Raw genomic sequence first — 6165 nt, forward strand, 5'->3', positions numbered from 1 at the left:
GCAGTCGCCAGCAGAAGGCCTATTTTGATAGATGACACCTCAAAACACTAGGAACTCAGGGGACATGGCATCACATCAAACTCTCCGATTCACCCCTAGGTATGAGGTTAGCCCAGAGGCTATGCAGGAATCTGGACCCAGATGAATCTCCAATGTACTGGTATGCAGGAAAAATCTTTGATCTAGCAAGGAAATGCAACCAATCTTTGTAATAACAAGCATGATCTTACCTGATCTTACCTTTGTAATAGCAAGCATGATATTGTCCTGCCAGACTTTGCTTAAAACATTATTTTTAATTAGTGTTTGAAAATTCTGGGCAGTGGGGAAGTGAAGAAAGAGGCTGGTGAATAAGGTTTTTTTTTTTTTTAAGTAGGGACACCAACACGTATTTTGCCAAATCATTTCATATGTTGGTATCCTAAAGATATCTACAGAACCTGGATCCTTCGAAAAGAGGAAAACAGATCCAAATATATCAACAGGATTTTAATATTAGAAGAGGCAAGCACCAGATTCTATAAATGTCATATTAAATGCAAACTTATCAGTATTTACCAGCTTCACGCTATCCTTGGTATCATCAGGTAGCTCAGGGACTTGATTATAGTCATCATGACAATGCTATAATAAAAGATTATGAATAGCTTGTTGCTGGCTTGGGAGCAATCTGGAAATCTCATATCATAAAACCAGCATTCAGTCTCTTTAACTTTATTATATTAAAAAAAGTTATAAAAACTCCCTGTGTAATTTTTACTGTGCTCCATACACAAGAGAGCCATTATTTAACTCTTCATTTAATTTCCAGATGCTGTATATGCACCATATAAAAGGCATCCAGAGAACTCAGGCAGGAAACAGGCTTATGGTAGGCAACTCAGAGGTAAGCATGTGTGGAAAATACCATTAAAATTATGGCTTGTCTATTGTGCTTTGCTTCCCTAAACTAGAAGTCTTTCAACTATTTCCATGGGCTTCGGGCTCTAGGGTTGACATCCCTTTGTCTCTCCCAGGTGGCCGGGCATGGGCTGCCCTGGGGATCATGTATGTGCTGCACCTCTGAAGTGCTGGATCCTAGATCCTGTGGTGCTGTCTGCCTCGAAACCCAGCCGATAAGACCCACCAGGACACCTGCGTGGGTGCATCACTGCATGGGGTACATCTTGCAATGCAGTGCAAGACTGACAGTCTTTGGGGTCCCAGCCCTGGAGTCATACTGGCCTTTCCACTTTTTCTTTAGCAGAAAGGGGAAGAGAAAAATCTGTGGCTGTGGAGAAAATCTTAGCCAGGCAACAATTTTCAGGAGACAGAGCTATGTGGGCTGTAATTCACCAACAGGTTTTAGCCATGACGTCCCAGGGAAATGATGCAGACGCATGTGGCTGGGGAGCCCTCGCTCTCCAGCTGGGGTGTTGCCGGCTCTGTGCACGTTGAACACTCTCAGAAATTGGAAAGGGAGTAAACAAAAACAACTCATTTTTTCAAAGTCTCACAGTTCTTGAACGTTTGAATTCCCAGCCCTGGTTTCCTGACCTCCCAGTTTGGGCACTGCTCTTGGCCTTTCATCCTCCACCAGGAACAGGAGGAACAGCATATTTAGATCTTCCATTTGCTCTCCAAAGTGCCAGAATCGAGTTCAAAGCTTGCATGACTACCTTGGACATCGTCCTTTGGTCTGTAGACACAGCTGCCTGCTGCTCCTTGAGGCAAGTGTGGCAGACTCCTTTTGACCTGGCTTACAGCCAGTCTGGCTGTCACTCCTCACCAGACTGCATGTCAGCTATGTAGCTAAATCTCCATAAAACCCATTGATTGCAGTGGTAATAGTAGCCTTCAATTCACGCTGGGTGTGGATAAAAGCAGCCTGTGGATCTCACATTACATATTTTTGCAAAGAAAATTTTAGAAGTCCACCAGGAATGAAAAAGTGCTGGAGCAATGGTAAGTGCCTGCATGGCACAAGAAAGTAGGACATGGGCACTGTTTGAAAACCATCATTGTTTGGCAGGCTTGAGAAATCCTGGTTGCTGGGATGCCTTTATGTAGGATGTCCCTGGAAATGCTTTTACCAGGTTGCTCTGTCCTTTTCATAATTCAAGCTGCAATTACAGGGATGATAAAATTGGAAATAAATGTATATATGCAATAGCTAGGAAAAACCAATTAGTTTTGCACCGGTGAGAAATAATGTAGATCTCCTTGTGTCTTTAACAAACTGGCTCTCAATATATATTGTAATGTACCTCCATGACCCAAATCACTTAGGAAGAGCATGACAACAAAATGTATGTTGCAAGTATAATAAAGGAACTAATGCAGTGAAGTTCTTATATTTTATTACGAGAAGAAAACAATTAAAATGATATCCAGGTAGTAACTTAGGAACCAAATGTCATAGCTGTCTCTTTTGCTGCCAAAATATGTGTACTCTCTTCCTAACAGTCTCTTTCCCCAAGGAAAAATAAATGTATCTAAGAAATACTTGTTAGCAATGCAATTACAGGCTTAATTCCCCAACCAACTTCAGACATCATAAAAACAAAAACAAGCAGAAGCCTTTTGCAATAGCAATGGAAAAGAGAGAGAGAAAAACACTTAGTGTTCAGAGAGAGATAATAATATATTTTTATAACAAAGGCTGACGCACGCTTTGACAATAACATTTGAGGAGTCATTAGCATTTGTTTTTCAACTCTACTGTCCTTTTCTTTTAAACTACGGAGTAGAATGAAAAACCTTTTCTAAGGGTAGCCTATTTGCTACTACTGAACAGGACTTTTGGGACACTCCAACACCAATGTAGCTTGCCAGAGTCTCAGAAAAGCAAAGCAGCCGTATCAAAATAACATTTTTTTGGCATTGCTTACTTCTCAAGGTCTGGTCTGCCCGAGGAGCTTAATGAGAGCTGGGTTATTTGGGCAATGTGGATTCAACCATGAGAGCTGATACGCGGGGAAGCTTATCCAGAGCACTTTTGAAATGTTGGCCCTAGGAAAATAAGATAAAATAGAAAGCTCAAATAACTAAGATAAAAAGGACAGAAAGTGCTGAGCCTTATTTTTTTTCTGTGACTGTCTAGATTAGACCCATATTCATATGACACCTGGGAGGGAAAAAAAAAACACAACAAACCACACAACACCTTCAAGAGGCCTGGCATCAGCCATAAGACATTTGTACAAGGTTTGTATCTGTGATGTCCTTCAGGACCTCTACCCTGTGGTCTAGATACATTCCACATCTCCTCACATATTTGTTTTGTGCTCCCTGCCGAGCCTGGGCACCCTGGGGACTCCCATTATCCATAGCAAGGCCTTGAGCTTCTCTAGAGATGCCTGGGTAAGCTCTGGAGGGACTGTCTCACACCATTGGCTTCACCAGGAGCCTAAAAGCTTAAACACTTCCTTTTGTGGGAAGAAGGTGTCTGATGCTCCTGACCTGAGACTCCAGCCTCCGTGGAAGAATTCCTATTTGGTTTGGTAGCAGAGTAGACTTTTACTTGTGGAGGTAGTGGTGTACACCACAAAACGGTACTAGGCTATTCTCTTCTAGAGCCCCACTCCCAGTACAACCTCTAATCTTTTTGACAAGGGTCTGAAAAGTAAAGTCTTTTTCTCTTCAGCAACTTTGTGCAATTGGAAACACCCACCTAAGACATTGCAGAGGACAACTACCCCTCGGTAGTGACATAGTCAGTGGCTATCAAAAGTCTCTATTCTTTTGAAATATTGCAATCAAACCCAAGATAAAAATATTGATGCTTAAAAATTCAGTATTTTAAAATATTGAACATTAACTTCCTTTTAATGATTTTTATATTGGCTCTAAATCAGGGTAGATATTTTCCTTTTGACAGTCACTTATAAAAGGTTACTGCATTACTAGTTTCACAAGAAGAAAGTGCTTTTTCTCTGTTTGTCTTGAGAGAAAGCCCCCAGCCTTGGATCGCAAACCAACATATGCATGGAGAGGTTCCAGCCAAAGACAGTAGAGCTCCATGTGGGTGAAAAAGTGTTTTCTCACTATAAATACAAAAATTCTAATAATGAAGCCCCAAAATCACAAATGCCTGGATCTCCGGGTTGCAGGCAATGAAGTGCAGAGCTACTTGAATTAACGCCAGAGAAAGGTGAAGAAAAACTTTGTAATGTTCTCTAAGATGTCTCATGCCTGGTAAAATTGACTGACTTCAGTAGCATTTTCAATTAATAGATGTACTGAATTTCCCTCTTTACATTTAAGCTGTCAGTATCTACTGCCATAATGACAGGATGAGCATTTTTATTTTTTCATTTCTAAAGTGTAGCTGATTAGGGTTGAAATGGGATCAAGGATATGCTTTTTATAATTTTTTTATTTTTTTTACAGATGGAGATTTTGGATAACAGTGATAAGGGACTTGCATTTGCAAAAGCCAGTGTGATGCCTCACATGTCTGCATTGGATGCAAATTTGGAGAAATGTCCTTGACTAGGGTCATTAGAACCAGTATGATTGGTTATGTGACATTTTTAATGTAGACTCAGAAGCAAACTGCATTATTACTGAAAGCAGAAGATGAATTTATTGAGACGGTCTGAATAATTTCTCTGAAGCAGAAATTCCACAGACAGCTGCTGTCTCTCCCTTAATGAGTTTCAGAGTCTGCATAAAGAGGAAACCCAAGTCTTTGTGGAAAACTCTGAAGAGATTTCTTTCTATCCTGCCTCACAGCCGGTCTCCGGAGAAGCACAACCTTCAGCACTGACAACAATAAACACAAAACAAAGGTCTGGATTAAATGCTGGGGATGATCTATGGCTTTGTTTTGCTGGAATGCACCTGAGGCTCAAGACCCTTTTGCAAAATGGTGGAAGGCCATCTATCTCACTAACAAAAGTTACATGCTTCCAGTGATTTGAAACAGAAGGAGGCTTTATCTGCAATCTTCTGAGGTGGATTTTAAATTTTCCTTAAACTGAGGATGCTTAGACCTAATACTTTGGCTTAGCACCTTAGAAATACCGAGATTCAGTGTAAATCAGATACCAGCCCAGGTTTATTTTTCAGACATCCCTAATCAGTGACATGATGGTGGTGTCTGGTAATTTCTACAGGAAAGATGAGTTGAGAAGCACGGAGTGACACTGCAATAATGGTGGCATTTATGGGATTGGAAGCCAGCAGAAGCTCTTGTTGGGTATGAATTATGAGCCTGTGTCAGGTTCCAGGGCAGACAGCTGGAAAGGCTGCTTTCCTTTTCCTTCCTTCTTCCCTCTTGGCTGCAGAATGAAATTGTTATTTAATGGCATTTCAGGGGTGGTAAGTAATGTGGCACTTTTGTTTTGTAACATTTCTGCAGATGCCCTGGGTCCAAAGTATTCATCCTGGGAGCTGATATTCTTCTCAAAGCCAGTCTTGCCAGCCAGCCATATTAGGTGTCAGGCCCCGGTATGTGACTGCCATTGGAAAAAATAAAATAAAACAAAACAAAACAAAATAAAATAAAATAAAATAAAATAAAATAAAATAATAAAATAAAATAAAATAAAATAAAATAAAATAAAATAAAATAAAATAAAATAAAATAAAATAATAAAATAAAATAAAATAAAATAAAATAAAATAAAATAAAATAAAATAAAATAAAATAAAATAAAATAAAATAAAATAAAATAAAATAAAAATAAAGAGCAACTTTCAAATGTCCACAAGAAGCCAGGAAGCCCCAGAAATGTGTCAGAAAATCAATCTCTTCCAACAAAGGGGCTTTAAGGGTGTGTAGGTTTTTTATAAGCACCTGGGAAAATGTTCTTGAGAAAAGGACAATAGAGGGGCAGTGAGGGGCACTGTGAAAAAAAATCACGTATTTCTACCATTTGTCAGTGGCTGCTCACAAACATGTTTGAGATAACATCAGCTCCTTGGCTTACAGACTCCAGGAAAGTGTTAGCACAGCTGACGTGTGGGAGGCAACATGTGGATGTCAAAAAAAAACCACAAGTTTTTGCATCTATGTGATGTAGAAATGCCTCCTTAACATGTGAATCTCAGGCAGGGTACATGTCTACATGTCCTTCAAGCTGAGGGAGGGGAGATTCCAGCTTGTTGTGTCCATATTACACTTCTCATGACAATAAAAGCCAGTTTTTAAATGCCGCACCCATCATTTTCCCATTGCCT

This window comes from Anser brachyrhynchus, assembly GCF_964034855.1.
Source record: "Anser brachyrhynchus genome assembly, chromosome: 2".
Taxonomy (NCBI): domain Eukaryota; kingdom Metazoa; phylum Chordata; class Aves; order Anseriformes; family Anatidae; genus Anser; species Anser brachyrhynchus.